Here is an 18,192-nt window from a genome sequence, read left to right as displayed (position 1 = left end):
ATCGAGTCAGTGATGCCATCCAGCCATCTCATCCTCTGTCGTCCCCTTCTCCTCCTGCCCCCAATCCCTCCCAGCATCAGAGTCTTTGCCAATGAGTCAACTCTTCACATGAGGTGGCCAAAGCACTGGAGTTTCAGCTTTAGCATCATTCCTACCAAAGAACACCCAGGGCTGATCTCCTTTAGAATGGACTGGTTGGATCTCCTTGCAGTCCAAGGGACTCTCAAGAGTCTTCTCCAACACCACAGTTCAAAAGCATCAATTCTTCAGTGCTCAGCCTTCTTCACAGTCTAACTCTTAAATCCATACATGACCACAGGAAAAACCATAGCCTTGACTAGACGGACCTTTGTTGGCAATGTAATATCTCTGCTTTTCAATATGCTGTCTAGGTTGGTCATAACTTTCCTTCCAAGGAGTAAGCATCTTTTAATTTCATGGCCACAGTCACCATCTGCAGTGATTTTGGAGCCTGAAAAAATAAAGTCTGACACTGTTTCCACTGTTTCCCCATCTATTTGTCATGAAGTGATGGGACCAGATGCCATGATCTTCGTTTTCTGAATGTTGAGCTTTAAGCCAACCTTTTCACTCTGCACTTTCACTTTCATCAAGAGGCTTTTGAGTTCCTCTTCACTTTCTGCCATAAGGGTGGTGTCATCTGCATATCTGAGGTTATTGATATTTCTCCTGGCAATCTTGATTCCAGCTTGTGCTTCTTCCAGCCCAGCATTTCTCATGATTTACTCTGCATAGAAGTTAAATAAGCAGCACTCTGTACTTACTCTCTTCACCTTTTTAAAAAGTGTCCTAGATTCCCTCCTCCATCAAATGTAGGAACACTGAGGGCTGGGGCTTTACATGTTTTCCTCATAGCAGTATCCTCACCCAGTGCCTGACAAATGATGATGATAAAAAATACTTGAGTGAATCACAAAATGACTGAAGGATGGCCAGCCCTCCTTGACTTGCTCTCTTCCTATCTGGGCAACACTCACACTCATTGAATAACCTTGGCCAGTTTTCTGGACCTCTTTGGGCCTCAGTGTTTCCACCAGGAGAATGAGGGATTTGGAAGAGAGCAGGGATTAGCAAATGCTCTTAAAGAGTCAGAGAGTAATTATTTTAGGCTTGTGAACCACATGGTCTCTGTTGCAACTTCTCAACTCTGCCATTCTCATGCACAGCAGCCCTAGACAGCTTGTAAACCAAAGGATATAGTTGCATTCTAATAAAACTTTTTACAAGACCAGGAGGCCAGATTATGGGTCATAGTTTTCCAACACCTGGACTAGAAGGCCACTGAAGACCTTCAGACCTTGGATATTTTAAAATCTTTATTGGTCGTCTTCTAAGGAGCCCTGTTTGGCTTGGTTTCTTGGCCTCTGATGTCAAAAATCCCCATTCTGGTAGCAGGTATGTTTGGGACCCTAAAGAGATGCTAATGTGGAAAGGAATAATAGACCTGTGAGGTCTGCATGGCCTGCCAACAGGTTACAAAGTTTGAAGGCTTTCCTGAGATGGTTACAAACATTCCTCTAAAAATAGAGCAGATTGTGAAATTTGGGGACCGCCTTTGGAAGGTGTCTGGAGGATGCCTTTCCCAGGCTCTCTTCCTCCCTTTCCTGAAGACATATTTTACCTTCTCCACCCTTACTGGGCCCCTGGACATTGTGTGTGTGTAAGACCCCATCTCCCCTTAGAGGCACTGTTTTCCTACCCACAAGTGGGTGTTCTTTCTCCACTGCATTAAAAATCTCCTCGACAGAGAAGTTGATTTCTTCTTTTTCCCGACATAACATCTCATATTGTTTTGGGCACATAGAAGTGCTGAATAAACATTCAAATTTACATCCTAGGACCCCTTGCCCTCCCTTCCCATCACGCATCACTCAAGAGGCTTGTCCTGCTGTTATGATGGATCTCAGTGGCTTTTCTGTTTGTTGGATTCTGTTTTCTGTGTCGTCTGGGATCTGGGTTATCAGATACACATCGGTGTCATTTATAGTCAGGCCGTGTGGCTGCAACGGTCAGATGGATATCCTCTGATACTGCGGGAGTCAGAGAGGCAGGCTGTTGCGTGGGAGGGAGTTGAAGCCCTGGCTGGAAATGGAAATGAAATGTGGAATGAAAACATCCTGGATTTAAGATACAGCTCTGCCACTAACTCACTGAGGAAATTTAAACAAGCCACTTAACAAACCACTTAAGCAATCCAAAGCCTTGGTTTCTTAGTCTAAATGGGAGAGTAAAACTCTGGGGTTTTTTTTGTGTGTGTTTGTGAAAATGGAAGTGAAATGATTTATGTGAAGGCATTGATAAAGAGGAAAGGACCATACTAACATAATAAAAATTAATAACAAGCTACCATAACCAACTAGGACCTATTATATAGCACAGGGAACTATCCTCAATATTTTGTAATAACCTAGAAGGGAAAAGAATACACACACACATATATAAATGTGCATATAAACTGAATTGTCATGGTGTACACCTGAAATTAACATGGTATTGTAAATCAACTATACTTCAATTAAAAACAAAACAAAAAACAAGCCACTAACCTCTTTCACCTCCTAACTGGCCACCCTGTTTCCACCCTTGCCCACCGAGTCTGCTGTCCAAGTGGCATCTAAAGTGATCTGTAAATGAGAGTTGGATCTTAGATCTTGCTGCTCCTCTGTTAAATCCCCAAGGGCTCCCATCTTATTCAAAGCTCAAGTCCTGAAAATGACTGATAAGGCCCCTTCTCCCTTGGCTCTGTGGCATCTGACCTCATGTCCCACGCTTCTCCACTGTAGCCACAGTCTTCTTGTTCCTGCCTCAGGGTCCTTGCTCATCTTGATACCTGGTATGTTCTTTCCCTAGAACGACATGAATCTCTGTGTCCCTTGCTAAGGTCACTTTTCTTTCTCAGTGAGGCCTTCCCAGGCCATTCTTTTAAAAATTCCATCCTATCCCTCTTGCCTGCTTTGATCTTTGCCTGCAGCACTTACTACAAGCTAACACAATATTTATATTACTTGTTCTGTCTCTGTCTGTTCCTATACAGAGTAGACACCTCATGAGGGCAGGGATTTTCATATTTACTTATTCACTGCTGTATTTCCAGGGTTAAGCACTTTGCTTGATACATAGTGGATGCTTAATAAATATTTGTCAAGTGAATGACAGAAGTGATAATTTCATTAGCCCAATGAGGCTGCCTTCTGGGACACACAACTCTATAGCATTCATTGATTGATATGAATTCACTCATTTTCTAGAGCTTGGTCCCAATTATTGCTAACTTTTTCCCACTGGGATCTATGGAAACAGAATACAGTAAGTCTTCTACATATAACCTTTAAGTTGTGGACTTTCAAAGCAGCGAATGGGCTACTACCATCACTGAATCATTTTTTCAAGAGGGTAGGTATATCGAATCCAGCAAGGAACCAGACCCTGTGTCATCAGCATCAGTTTAGTTCAGTTCAGTTCAGTTGCTCAATCGTGTCCGACTCTTTGCAACCCCATGAATTGCAGCATGCCAGGCCTCCCTGTCCATCACCAACGACGTGAGTCAAATTGCAGCTCGCCCTCCATCCCCTATTGTTCACAGTCCCTTAGCTCTACCAGCTTCCACTTTCTTTCCCTCCTCCAATCAATAACTCTTCTTGCCTGTTCACTCGATGCCAGCTGTACTACTGTACTACTGTACTTTTCAAGGCATGGTGCTATAAGATTAAAAATGTTTGCTTTATTTTTTGTGTTTGTTTTTATGTGCTGTTTGTGGAAAGTATTATAAACCTATTACAGTACAGTGCTCTATAGCTGTTTGTGTTAGTTTGGTACCTAGGGTAACTTTGTTGGCCTTACCAACAAAATTGGACTTAACGAACATGCTCTCAGAATGGAACTCATTCATATGTAGGGGACTTACTGTATTAAAGTGATTAAGTCAGAAAGAGAAAAATATCATATATATATGTATGGAATCTAGAAAAATGGTACTGATGAACCTATTTGCAAGGAAGGAATGGAGACACAGATGCAGAGAATGGACTTGTGGACTCAACAGGGAAAGGAGAGGGCGGGACGAATTGAGAGTAGTATTGACATTTGTATACCACCGTGTGTGAAACAGACAGCTAGTGGGGAGCTGCTGTGTACAGGGAGCCCAGCCTGGCTCCCTGTATATAAAGGGAGAGTTATGACTGATTCGTGTTGTTGTACGGTGGAAACCAACACAACATTGTAAAGCAATTATCCTCCAATTAAAACATTTAAGAAAATGATTAAGTGGGTGGGTTTAGTAATCAGACAAAGGTCAAGACTGGTGTTTACTTCTCACTACGTGTGTGAAAGTGAAGTAAAAGTGTTAGCTGTTCAGTCATATCCAACTCTTTGCAACCTGACGGGCTGTAGCCTGCTAGGCTCCTCTGTCCATGGAATTCACTAGGCAAGAATACTGGATGGGTTGCCATTCCCTTCTCTGGGGGAATCTTCCTGACCCAGGGATTGAACCAGGGTCTCCTGCGTTGAAGGCGGATTCTTTACTGCCTGAGCACCAGGGAAGCCCCACTATCTGTGTGAGGTTCAGCAAATAATCTACCTCTCAGAACCTGAATTTCTCAGCTGCAAAATGATCATTTCTACTTAGTAAGATTGTTGTGAGGATGAAATTGGGCTTATTATTTGTGAAAAGTGTTTAGACACATCTTTAGTCTATTGTATTATAAGTTGTTGGCTAACGGTTGGTAACTGTACATCAGTAATGCTATAATAATATCAGCATCCTCTAAGAGTGCATAGGAACAAGCGTAATTTTAACAGCCACTCTTTTTGTGTGAATTTGCTCAGAATTGTTCCAAATAAGTCTTTCGCCTCTGAATTTTCTGTCATTTCCTGCTATTTAAAAAAGTATGTTGTTTCCCCTTTTCCTCCTCCTGTACACCCTCCTCATTTTTACTTAACTCCAGGAAACCTGTGTTTTTATCCTTCTGTGCCACTCACGGGTCCTGGGTCTTGATTCCAGTTGCTTTGCCACCATAAGCCTCATCGGTGCAGTGGGGCTGAAATCTGCGCCCTGCCAGCCTCCCCGATGCACTGAGAGGACAATGGAGAAGATGAATGTGAACAGTAAAACACAGCAAGCCCGACAGGTAACAGGCCTGCTCCTCAGTTTTATAACCGCTTCCCAGCTACGGGAGTCGTGAATGCCCGGCCAAGCCTCTCTGTTCTTGCCCATCTGGGGGAATTAGATGCAGTGTATGCACAATGGGAACAGCTTGCTTTTTTTGTCTCTGATTTTGTGGGTTTATTATGATCGATGCCTCCCTGAAGCCAAGATTGAGTTTATCTTTGGAGAACTGTTTTCAAGAGTGTTGTATGGGGGATGACGTTCAGTTCAGCACAGTAATTTAATTTGAATTATTGATGTGACTTGAACCTGGCATTTTGGATCTGTTTAAGCCTCATGAAAGCTTGAAGATTTTTCAGCATTGTGAAGCCTCTAATTAACTATCTAGCCAGAGGTTTTCTGCATCCAGTAAACATAATGTAATTCTATTATGATAGTTTTCTGGAGAAGTCAACTGTATCCTTGGTGCTGAACTGGAAAATTCATCAGCCAGGAGACAGTGGTGGTGAACACAGGCCCAGAGATGGCAATTAGGGGCGGGGAGTCCAGCTGGTTCCCTTTCTCCTGGTTTCCTTTGTCTGTATGGCCCTGCAGAGTTCAGAACTTCAGTCCTCTGTCCCATTAGATTTAAAATATTAGAATGGAAAACAAAATAACCCTGTTGGCAATTAGCTAGTTCCGGGATGGTGAATGGGTTTCTTTTCATGTTCTAGTAGGTGGTGTTTGCCTGAAATAAGCCCTTAAAGATTTTGAGTTCATACTGCTTTATTTAGCAATTTATTTTGTACTTACCATGCTCCAGGCACTTTGTAGGCCCCTCCATTTGGGTTAACTTAATTCTAGCAAGAATGTGATGAGGCAGGTACCATTAATAATCCGAAAACTGAACTACCTTGCTTCAGATCACATAGCTTATAAGATGAAGATCTGGGACTCAAGCCCATAGCGTCGATTCCATTGAGCTCTAGTAGTATTGTGTTGTGCTTGGCCCCAAGTCTGACATGTGATGAAAACTGGATGAATCTGGCTTGGACATACACTGCTGCTGTTGTCAGTGGAAGTTGTGATAGATAACTGTGCATTTTCCAGCACAAGAGATAGTTAAGACACACACTCCCCCTTTGCTTGGCTACACTCTGCTCATCCTTTAGATCCAGCTTATAATTCACTCAAGAGGGGCTTTACCTGATCTATCCAGTCATCTTCCTGGTCCTGAACAGGTGCCCTCATTATGATCTCCCAAGACATCCTTTGTTCTTTCTTTTTTACATCTGCCTCAATTTGTAGTATTTCATATGTGTTTGTGTGATCCTTTGTGAAACACCTGTCTCTTCCACCTGTCTGTAAGTTTGATGCTGTGTCCCCAGAGCCTGCAAGATGGCAAGCACTCAGTTGTTAGATGATCTGCTTGGTTGGCTAAGTAACCAGGGTACCCTAGAGTAGTGTTTTTTAAACTGTGGGTCATGACCTCTTTTGTTGTTCAGTCACTCAGTTGTGTCCTACTCTTTGTGACCCCATGGACTGTAACACGCCAGGCTTCCCTGTCCATCACCAACTCCTGGAGGTGCTCAAACTCATGTCCGCTGAGTCAGTGATACCATCCAACCATCTCATTCTCTGTCATCCCCTTCTGCTGCTTTCAATCTTTCCCAGTATCAGGGTCTTTTCCAATGAGTCAGTTCATTGCATCAGTTCTTACACTGGGTAGGATGTAAATATATTTCTGTGTATTCTAGCCAGAGATTTTTGAAAGCCCCGGTCTAAAGTGGGTTCCCACATGGGATGGGGAGTGAGACCAGGTGACCTCTGATGTCTCTTCTTGCTGATGCTAGGGCACCTACAGGTCAGGCAAGAGGTTTTGGAGCCCAGGGCTTGTTTCTCTCCATCTGATGCATTATATTTTTCAAGGCTATTTGATTATGCCTGGGTGATTTGGAAGCAATCTCTCTCTTGTTCAATTAAACTCGTGCTTGCTTTTCAGTCTGCTAAATGAAGCCTTTGATCACAGTTGAGAATTCACTGTTTCCATTGGTATTACAGTTCTAAATTTGCCCATTTTCAACAGCCGCTGATTCTAATTGAAATGGAAGGGCTGTGTTTTTTTTTCCCCCTTTGGGGTTTAATTGTGTTTTTCTCCTTATGTATTACCAACTGCTGGTCTCAAAGTGGGTATGATTGGAGAACAAGGTGACAGCTTTTCTAGGGGGCAAGTTACAGCATTGAGGACCTGATGTCTCTATGACAGAGGACTAAAACAAAAACAAACCGGATTTTCTTTTCTTTCTTTAAAATTGATGTGTCTTAGTTGGGGGAGAAGGCAATGGTGACCCACTCCAGTACTCTTGCCTGGAAAATCCCATGGACGGAGGAGCCTGGTGGGCTGCAGTCCATGGGGTCACTGGGAGTCAGCCACAACTGAGCGACTTCACTTTCACTTTTCACTTTCATGCATTGGAGAAGGAAATGGCAACCCACTCTGGTGTTCTTGCCTGGAGAATCCCAGGGATGGGGGAGCCTGGTGGGCTGCCATCTATGGTGTCGCACAGAGTCCGACTTAGCAGCAGCAGCAGCAGCCTTAGTGGTAGATTGAGAACATTCCTGGACACGCTCTGGCATCTTATTTGCTTGTGTCTCTACAGTGTTGCTACTCAAAGTGTGGTTAATGAATCAACATATCAGCATTATCTTAGGGCATGGCAAAGACCGGCTGCATTTGGGTCTATGCAGGTCCTGTGGGTGATTCCTGGCACATTTCAGTTTGAGAAGTGTGGTCCTGCAAGACCCAATGCATGGTGGGTATAAGTGAATAAACGATTGAACTGTTGAGAAGTTGTTGGATGAAATGTGGGAATTGTTCTGCAGTCAGGAAGTTAGGTTGGTGTATTAGGAGTCTTGAGAGAGACAAAATCAATAGGATGTGTATTTTTATCTGTCTATCAAGACCCACACACACATACATGCACACAAAGAATTTTATTTTAGGAACTTGGCTTGTGCGATTGTGGAGACTTGGCAGGTTCAAAATCTGATGTGGAGACTGGCAGATGGAGACTCAGGAAAGAGTTGCAGTTGAAGACTAAAGGCAGTCTTCTGGTGCTTCAGGAAGATCAATGTCAAAGATTGTCTTAGTCAGCCTGGGCTGCTCTCACTGAATGCCATAGGGAATTCCCTGGTAGTTCTGTGGTTAAGAATTCACCTTCCATTTCAGAGGGGTGTGGGTTTGATCCCTGGTCAGGGAGGCAAGATCCCACATGCCTCAAGGCCAAAAAAAACAAAAAGCAGAAGCAATATTGTAACAGAGTCAATAAAGACTTTAAAAATTGTCCACATTAAAAAAAGAACAAAAACTTAACATATAAAAGGAATGCTACATATTGGGTGGTTTATGAGTAAGAGAAATTTATCCCTGACAGTTCTGGAGGCTAGAAATGCCAGATCAGGCTGCCATCATGGTCAAGTTCTGTTAAGGGTTCCTTTCTTTTTTGCTGACTACTATCCTCTGTTGTATTCTCACATTCTCACATCCCTATGGAGCAGAAAGAGAAGAAGCAAATGCTCTCATGACTCTTATAAGGGCACTAATCCCATTCATGAGGACGATATCCTCTTGACCTCAGTTCAGTTCAGTCGCTCAGCCGACTCTTTGTGACCCCATGGACTGAAGCATGCCAGGCTTCCCTGTCCATCACCAACTCCTGGAGCTTGCTCAAACTCATGTCCATCGAGTCAGTGATGCCACCCAACCATCTCATCCTCTGTTGTCCCCTTCTCCTCCTGCCTTCAGTCTTTCCCAGTGTCAGGGTCTTTTCCAATGAGTCAGTTCTTCACATCAGGCAGCCAAAGTCTTGGAGTTTCAGCTTCAACATCAGTCCTTTCAATGAACACCCAGGACTGATTTCCTTTAGGATGGACTGGTTGGATCTCCTTGCAATCCAAGGGACTCTTAAGAGTCTTCTCCAAAATAAAAATTCAAAAGCATCAATTCTTTGGCACTCAGCTTTCCTTATAGTCCAACTCTCACATCCATACATGACCACTGGAAAAACCATAGCCTTGACTAGACGGACCTTTGTTGGCAAAGTAATGTCTCTGCTTTTTAATATGATGTCTAGGTTGGTCATAACGTTTATTCCAAGGAGCAAGTGTCTTTTAATTTCATGACTGCATTCTCTTAACCTCATATAATCCTAATTACCTCCCCAAAGCCCAACCTTAACATTACCTCACTGGGGGATAGAGATTCAAGATAAGAATTTTTTTTTATAGAGGGGGTCACAACCATTCAGTCTACAACACAGATGAAGTCTGAAGGTTGTCTGCTGAAAGAATTCCTTTTGCTAAGGGGAGATCAGTCTATTGTTCTGTTCAGGACTTCAACTTTTCCACCCACGTAATGAAACTCAATCTGCTTTACACAAAATCCACCAATTTAAATGTAAATCTCAGCCATAAATACTGTCACATAAACATCTAGAATCATATTTAAACCGATACTGGTACTGTGGCCACAGCAAGTTCATATAGGAAGTTGACCATTACAGTTGGTTTTGGGAAGAAATTATGATAAGTGACAGGAAGAGAGATCATCCCACATCACCAGGAGATGTTATTTCCCAGGATTTATCTTTTTTATCAAGGAATCTGTGCCTATATTCTGGAGCTTGGACTTTATTCAAAAAGCCTGATGAGAAGAGCCAGACCTCAAGAAGAGTAGCCCCAGCAGACCTAGGGGATGGCTTGGTGCTCAGACTGTTGGTTCTGGAGGCAGACCACTGGCCCATCCTTCTCTGTCACTTGCTAGCTTTGTGATCCTGGGTAAGCCTCTTAACTCTTGGGCCTCAGTTTCCTGGTCTGTAAAATGGAGTCACTTTAGTTTTTATAATTGTCATGAATATGAATGGAGACCATGCTCACAGGGCAGTTAGTATGGAGCCTGACACAGGGTGACAATAAATACTAGCTGCCACTGCTGCCATTGTTTTCTGCTGCTGTTTGCTGCCAGTGTTGCTGGTGTGGCCTTGACTTCAGTGTGTGTTTCTCTTATCTGGCCTAGGTGTTTTACCATCTATTACCATCTATACCTCACATGCTGATGGATGCCGCTTTAAGAAGCAAGGTGGGTGGGTCAAAATCTGGTGCTTACGAGCAGGTGGAACAGCCCTATTTTTATCACTACTGTTGCACTGGAATGAGTCATTCCAAGGTAAAGGAAGAAAAAGTTACCCCCCATTCAGGCAGACTCATTTCCAGGTAAAGCACAGTCTCCAAAGACTGGAAGCTCCAGCCACTCCGAAGCAGCAACTGAAATGAAGCACAGCCCTCATCCCCCAGCCCCAGCCCGTCTGTGCTTTTGCTGCCATGTGTCTGCCCTGCCCCAGTTAGGCTCCTGCCCCATGGACTACATTTCAGTAGCCTAGTTTAGTCCAATCCTCTCAAGCAGATAGAGAGAAGTGTTTTCAATTAGCAGGATCTCATTGCTGAGGGCACTAAGAGACAGTTCTGGGGCGGAGAGAGTAATTGAACGTATGGCGTGTATTTACTGGAGGAGGAAGCACCGCACCGGAGTCTTAGTGCTCCCATGCTTGCTGGCTCGGTGCCACTCCAGTGACAAGTGCATCAGTTAAAGACGTGCAGTCCAGGCTCCCTCAGGAGGCATCCGTCCCCTCTGCAATAGCCCTGCTGGTGGCAGGAAGCTCCTTATCACAGGCTAAGGAGGAACGCGCCTGCAGAGCAGCCTGTGTCTTGGTTGGACACCTCTGGCTATTGGAAATTTAGAGCTTTCTTTTTTAAAAAATAATTTTATTTATGTATGTATGGCTGTGCTGGGTCTTTGTTGCTGCAGGGGGCTTTTCTCTAGTTGTGGAGAGTGGAGGCCACTCTCTGCTTGTGGCGTGTGGGCGTCTCCCTGTGGTGGCTTCTCTTGTGGAGCTTGAGCTCTCGGGTGTGCGGGCTAGAAAGTGCAGGCTCAGTGGTTGTGGTGCGCGGTCTTCATTGCCCCGTGGTATATGGGGTCTTCCAGGATAGGGACTGAATCCATGTCTCCTGTGTTGGCAGCTGGATTCTTTACCACTGAGCCACCAGGGAAGCCCTAGAACTTTCTTTTTTATGTTGAGTACAACTTTGAGGGTTGATCACTCCTCCTTGTCGAATTTTCCTAAAATCTTAACATCACAGAGGTAATCACTCATTAATGTCCTTTGTTTCCCCATTTCTGCCCTTCCCTCCCCTGTCCCCACACAAGTATTAGAAGAAGTAGAAATGAGTGGCCATATTGAATGCGTTCCTTCACCTACTATTCAACTGACCGAAAATGATTAAGTGTCTGCTCTTTGTCAGACACTCTTTAAAGCTCTGGGGACTGAATGATGTACCAGGTTTCTACTCACATGAAACCTTTGCTAGTAGAGTAGATTGGTGACAAAAATAAACCAACAGGATCATTATAGGGTGACAAGGGTTTTTATAGAAGTAAACGAGGAGAAATGATTGTGAGAACTCTTGGTGTATGGGGCAGGGATAAAGAGGAGGCTGGGATTAACTGGCTTTTCTTTAGATAGTCAGGAAAGACTTCTCGTGGTGGTGATATTTGAACCTAAATCTAAAAGAGTAGGAACTATGCCAGGCAAAGGATTGGGAGAAGACCAAAGACATTTAGGTGTGTGTTGGATGGACAGAGGCAGAGGCTTATCGAGCAAGGGAGAGAGCATGGTGAAAGATCTCATGAAGAGGAAGGCAGGGCCAGCTCTGAAAGGCCTGGCAAACTAAGAAAGGGGGTTTGGATTTTATGTAGACTGCAGGAGTAGGTCATTGGAGGATTCTAATGGGGTTTGGTAGTATGATTTAAGTTTTAAAAACAGCACTTAGTGATGTGTGGACAGTGGATTGTATGGTGGAAAGGGAATGATGGGAGGACCAGCGAGGAGCTACCATGGTACTTAGTGATGGCTGAGAGGATGCATGTCAGCTATGTGTTTAGAGGCAGAAACACTAGGACTTAGTGATGAACTGGACATTGTAGCTGAAGGAAAGGGTGTCTCCAGGCTCTGAAAGATATCAGAAGGATATCTGTGTAGGCGCCATAGACTGAATGTTTGTGTCTCCTCAGAATTCATATGTTAAAATCCTAACCTAACAATAGGCGGTATTAGGCTTGTATAAGGCGGGAGAGTGTCTTTGGGAAGTTATTGCATCATGAAGGTGGATCCCTCTTGAATGAGGTTGGTGCCCTTACAAGAGACCTCAGAAGATGTTCCCTGGTGGTTCAGTGGTGAGGAGTCCGCCTTGCAATGCGGAGGATGCAGGTTCAATTCCTGGTCAGAAAACTAGGGTCTCACATGCTGTGGGGCTGTGTACCACAACTATAGAGCCCATGCACTGCAACAAAGTCCCAGGGCAACTGAAAAAAAAAAAAAAGAGAGAGAGACTTCAGAAAGATCCCTTGTCCCTGTTATCATGTGAGGACAAAGAGAGAAGATGGCCATCTGTGAACCAGGGAGAGGATTCAACAGACACCAAATCTGTTGGCACCTTGATCTTGAACTTAATCAGCCTCCAGCACTGTAAGTAATAAATGTTTGTTTTTTAGGCCACACAGTCTAGGGTATTTTTGTGATAGCCTGAACAGAGCAAAACAGTGGGAAGGGTGAAGAACAATCAAGTATACCTGACAATCAATGAGGGGGTGGGGGCATCCTGTTCCTGGAAGAGATTTCATTTCCCACCTGAAAACACTTATAGATATGGTAACTGTATGGATGAGCACATAGAATGTGGTAGATCAGGGAGGGATGGGCAGCTGGGCAAAAGAACCAGGCTGTCCAAAATATGGCTGCTCCTACTTGCCAACATTTGGGTCAACCCAGGGTTGAGGGCAGCAGCAGGTTGAAGTCACCTTTGGGGAAAAGGACTCTTGGTGTGGAGAAAGAGACACTTGGCACCAGATCCTACCCCTTTCTGTTCTAGCATTGGGCATTGGCCAAGTGACCATTTCTTCATCTCTGAAATGGGGTGATGATGTTATTTACAGTGTGTGGTTATCAACAAGACTAAGATAAACTTCACAAAGACCCAGGACAGTGGCCAGTGCTGATGAAGTTGTTAACCAGCTCAATCAGCTTCTTAACCATTATCAACAACATCCTCAACATCTCTTTTCATTGGTAAAGACCAGAAAAGCATAATGGGCCTCTGTCTTGAGCTCTGAGAATTGGAAGAATGTGATGTGTATATTTTGTAGTGTGGTGGGCAATGAAGATTAAACATCACATTACTAAGACAGTAAAAAACAAAGAAACAAAACAAAAAAGCAAACAACAACAACGAATGTGCCAAAAGAGGTCTTAGAGACTAGACTGCCTTTTTTTTTTTTTTTTCCGAATGAACATATGAGAAAATTAAAGTCACAAAGAAAATCAGTGGCAGAGCTGAGACTAGAATCAAGTTCTGAGGTCCAGGTTCTTGCTTGTTCCACTAATCCACTCTAAACAAGAGGCCTCAAGTCAGGTATTAAAGGCCCTGAAGGAGAAACTGGTGCCTGCAGCAGGGAGCTCTGCTTAATGCATGGTGGTGACCTGAATGGGAAGGAAATCCAAAGGGAGGGGATACATGTGTATGTAGGAGTTTCCCAGGTGCACTGTGGTGAAGAATCCACCTGCTGGTGCAGGAAATACAAGAGATGTGGGTTTGATCCCTGGGTCAGGAAGATCCCCTGGAGGAGGAGGAGGGTCTGGCAACCCCCTCCAGTATTCATGCCTGGAGAATCCCATGGACAGAGGAGCCTGGCAGTCTATAGTCCATGGGGTTGCACAGAGTCGGACACCACTGAAGCGACTTAGCACACATGCACGCATATCAATCAATTCTTCAGTCCAGGGATCAGAAAGTCTTGCTGCATGCTCCACTGGTTGAATGACATTGGAGACAAATGTTCCTTAGGTCACACTTTGAAGAATGTTGGAGTTTCAGTGGTCTGGGAACTTGGCAAAAATACTGAATGTTGTTAAAGAGACGGTATATTGAACCTGAAGTAGAGCAAAGACAGATATTCAGAGGCTTATCTTATTAAAATATTTTGGCTTAATTTTGAGTGAGTGAGTGCAGGTTGCTCAGTTGTGTCTGACTTTTTGCAACCCCATGGACTATACAGTTCATGGAATTCTCCAGGCCAAAATACTGGAGTGGGTAGCCTGTCCCTTCTCCAGCAGATCTTCCCAACCCAGGAATTGAACTGGGGTCTCCTGCATTGCAGGTGGATTCTTTACCAACTGAGCTATCAGGCTTAATTTTGGGGGATCCCAAATAATAGAATGAGATCAATTGCTCTAATTTTCAGGAAGGAAGGAAGATTCTTGTTCAGTGCAAGGGTGGACAAAACAGTGTAGTATTTTAAAAATGAGATAGATTTCCTAGAGTGAGGTAGGGGAAGAGTGAATTGTTTGACGGGATGTATTCTTGCCCGGAATGTTGTCAAAGGAGGTCTCTGATTTTTTGGAGGCAGGAGTGGATGTTTTCTCAGTTAATGTTTTCCATTCTGAGATTCTAAGGTACTCCTTTGGAAGTTAGTATTCACGCATTCATCATCTACTCTGAGTTAGGCTCAGTGGTGAGTATACATCTATACCCGAGGGAATATACACCCACACTCTCATCTGGGTTTTTAGATCAGATGTGAGTCTGATCTGAGCAGATTGAACTTCGTCTTCTGCATTGGATGAGATTGTCCATTTGTCCCCCTACATTTTATGGAGGCCTCTTGATCACAAAATTTCCTAAGTGAAAAAGAATGTCTTCAAATGTGTTCATTAGATCCAAATCCAGTGCCAAATGGAAAACTCAGCACCCCCAGCTCGAGTCGTAATGTAGAAAGCATAGGAAGTGGTAACTTCTGTTTTTCTAAGTGAGCTTAATTGTTTAAAAGCCAGCTGGCTTCCAGGGTCCTGACGCCACATTTTTATTTCCCTGCAAATGGAGTTCTTCTCCACTCTGTTCCTTCTTCTCTGCATGTCTCAGCCAAGAACAAGCTCTGTCTACAAGTAGCTTTCAGTGACAATTATAGTGGATATTGTTCCAAGCCCCATCTTTGCTGGAGCCAGGGGACCCAGTAGTGCTCTGAGTCAGCGTGTTGCCTCGTGAGGGTAGCTCAGTGGGAATGTAAAGCCTTCTCTGACCAGGCTTTCCTCCCTGGCTGTCCTCCAGGCTGGGGGTATACTGGAAGAAGGCAGCCGAATCTGATGAGAAATAAAGAGATGGGATTCAGGATGCAAGTAGTTCCTTCTGAGCTTGGTGTGGTCACCAGAATGCATCACTTCTTTTTCTCTGGATTCTTTGCATTTCGTCTTGAGCACATTCAAAATCTGTCCTCTTGGACAGGAGCTGCCCTGGAGGCAACTGTACTGAAGCAGAGAAGAGGTTCATGATGTGTCTGTCTACCCCACCCTCATTGTTTCTTAAGCCGCTTTCCTGAGAAGATACTATTTTTCCCCCCAGCTTCTCTTGGTCTGGTTCAATTTATTCCTTTAGGTAATATTCATCAATAAACAAGCCTTAAGTTGTAGGCTGAGATTCTTTAAATCTCTTCTAGGCAATTCTCATCATGCTATCGGTGATAGGTGATTGCTCACTGGGGCTCACTAATTTTGAACCTTGAAAACAAATTTATCTAACTTACCATCTGTCCAGAGCTCCAAGTCCCAAGTTTCCTTCTTTCTTCTGTCCTCTGAGAGACTCTCACTTGCCTTTCATCAGAGATATGTGTTTGTGTGTAGTCACTAAGTTGACTCTTTGTGACCTCATGGACTGTAGCCCTCCAGGTTCTTCCGTCCATGGGATTCTCCAGGCAAAAATAATGCATTCTTGTGCCATTTCCTTCTCCAGAGAATCTTCCTGGCCAGGGCTTCAAACCCGCATCTCCTGCGTCTCCTACATTGGCAAGTGGATTCTTTACCTCTGAGCCACCAGGGAAGCCCTTTCGTCAGGGATACCTATTCAATACTTCATTTATCTCTAAGCATTTATCAACAGTGCCTAGACTTTATGGATAACAAAGATTAAGAAGGTATTACAGGACTCTATATATTACCTTAGGGTTAAAGTTTAAAACATTTATTTTGACAGCAGCACACAGAAAACCAGGTGATGTGTACAGTGACATTTATTTTTCCAAAAACATTTGTTGGCTGTCCTGACAGCATGGACAGTAGTAGGCAGGCAGGTTCTGGAGTCAGAACAGTTCCAACTGTAACTTCCTCGTTTTCCATCTATGTAAATTTAAATCAGGTACTAGCTACTCTTGAGTGTCAGCAACGTAATCGGTACAATAGGACTAGTAATAGTACTGGCCTCAAAGAGGATTAAGTGAGGTAATATACTTAAGCATTTGACAAAAGTAACCATGTAATACCTGTTAGGTGTAAAGAAGTCACGTGTACCAGGCTTTATTCTTGACCTTCTTGTCAAGAACCCTGGAGTAACTGATTGGAGCAAGGGTTAGAGGAAATGAAACCCCACTACAAATTGAACATTGTGTTACTAATTATAAGTATCTTTCCTCTAAATATTTGCTTGTTTATCTTTGCTTCCATCTTTGTGCTGCCCTAGGTCTTTTCATAGCTATTGAGCCCCATCTGTTCTCATTTATATTCAGCTGCTATTTAGAATATAAGTGTTAATTATCTCCTTAACACCTCACTGCTACTAATTCTGAGCACTCTGTGTTCTTGGTTCCTTTGGTTTATACCATCTGCCCAGGGTCCCATACCAATTGTCTTCATGGTGTCTTCTGTGTTTTAGTGGTTCTTCACTTTCTTTTTAAAAGAGCATGTTCGAATAACCTCCTTTAACTATTATTTTAAGATACATTCTGATGATAAAAGCCATTCTCAGTATAAAATTTAGAAAAATAGGCAGAAAACAAGCCTATAAGACTTCCACCAAGACAAGACAAGGATTTATATGTTAAATATATTTTGTGCTACTCTTTTTTCCCCCATGAGTCTACATACGTGTGTTTCAAACTTAGGATCATATCATTATTAGATGGGAGTTTTTGGCTTCAAGTAACAAAATAACTCAAACTGGCTTGTAAAGTGAGGAAATAGATTAGCACAAATAACTGAAAATCCAGAGGTAGAAGAGAATTAAGGATTACTTTAATCCAGTGGCTCTGCCTCCATTTTGTGTGATTCTCTCAGCCCTATTCTCTTATCTTTCAACTATGAAGCACCGTAGCTTTTGCAACCCCAGACATGACATCTGTACTCACAAAGTCCAGGCAAAAAGGGGCAAGCTCTTCTTACAGACTACTGTAAGTGTGGAGAGCCCTTCCCAGAAGCTCCCAGCAAACTTCCCTTTGCATATCATTGGCCCCAATTGAACAGTGTGTCTTTTTCCTAAATCTAGACTAAAGGGAGATCAGTCCACCATGATTGGCCCAGTTCAGTGGGTCTTCAGTTTGGGTGTGCATCTGAATCCCCTCGAGGGCTTGTTAAGACTCAGATTTGGGGTTTTGCCTCCAGTGTTTCTGACTCAGTAGATCAAGATGGTGCCTGTTAATTGGCATTTCCAGCAAGCTTCCAGGTGATGCTAATGTCACAGGTCCAGAGACCACACTTTGAGAATCACTGGCTTAGAAAAATTAAAGTCTTTGTTTGCAGATAGGTTCAATTTCTTCAAATGTTTTTTAGCCATGCAAAACAGGAAAGTTGAGCAGGATGGTGGAAAGAAAATCAAGGTGTCTACTACATCCTTGACGATTTCTCCCATATCATCAGAAAGTCTTTGAATATATGGATTTCACTGTTGAAATGTTATAAACCATGGTACTTCTGTATAATGGAATAATGTTTAGTCTGCTGTTGTTGGGCATTAATGGTTTGAGTATTTTGCTGTTATAAATTATACAGTAAGGAATGCCAGTGCACAAAATCTTTTGTGTCCTCCTCTGATTATTACCCAGAGATGCATTCCTAGAAGTAGAATTACTCTTCTGGCTATTCTTATCTCACTAACTCAGGGCTCTTTTCTCCAGAGAAAAAATGTCCTGTTTTCCCTCTGGTTTCCTTAAAGGGCCA

At 43.4% G+C, this 18,192-nt stretch overlaps 1 long non-coding RNA gene across 2 annotated transcripts; it reads right to left on the bottom strand.

Annotated features, from left to right (window-relative positions):
- Positions 1 to 1,336: 1,336 nt before the first annotated feature.
- LOC132345776 (uncharacterized) lies at positions 1,337 to 16,619 on the bottom strand. 2 transcript variants are annotated; one of them, XR_009495324.1, is made up of 5 exons: positions 15,792 to 16,619; positions 4,999 to 5,091; positions 2,778 to 2,867; positions 2,568 to 2,645; positions 1,337 to 2,103 (listed from the first exon to the last, which is right to left on the bottom strand). It is a non-coding gene; the product is annotated as an uncharacterized lncRNA (long non-coding RNA). The 2 variants fall into 2 exon arrangements; XR_009495325.1 differs by lacking the exon at positions 2,778 to 2,867 and having other exon boundaries at positions 15,792 to 16,616.
- Positions 16,620 to 18,192: the final 1,573 nt, after the last annotated feature.

This window comes from Bos taurus, chromosome 7, assembly GCF_002263795.3.
Source record: "Bos taurus isolate L1 Dominette 01449 registration number 42190680 breed Hereford chromosome 7, ARS-UCD2.0, whole genome shotgun sequence".
Taxonomy (NCBI): domain Eukaryota; kingdom Metazoa; phylum Chordata; class Mammalia; order Artiodactyla; family Bovidae; genus Bos; species Bos taurus.
This window is presented reverse-complemented; position numbering and strand designations above follow the sequence as displayed.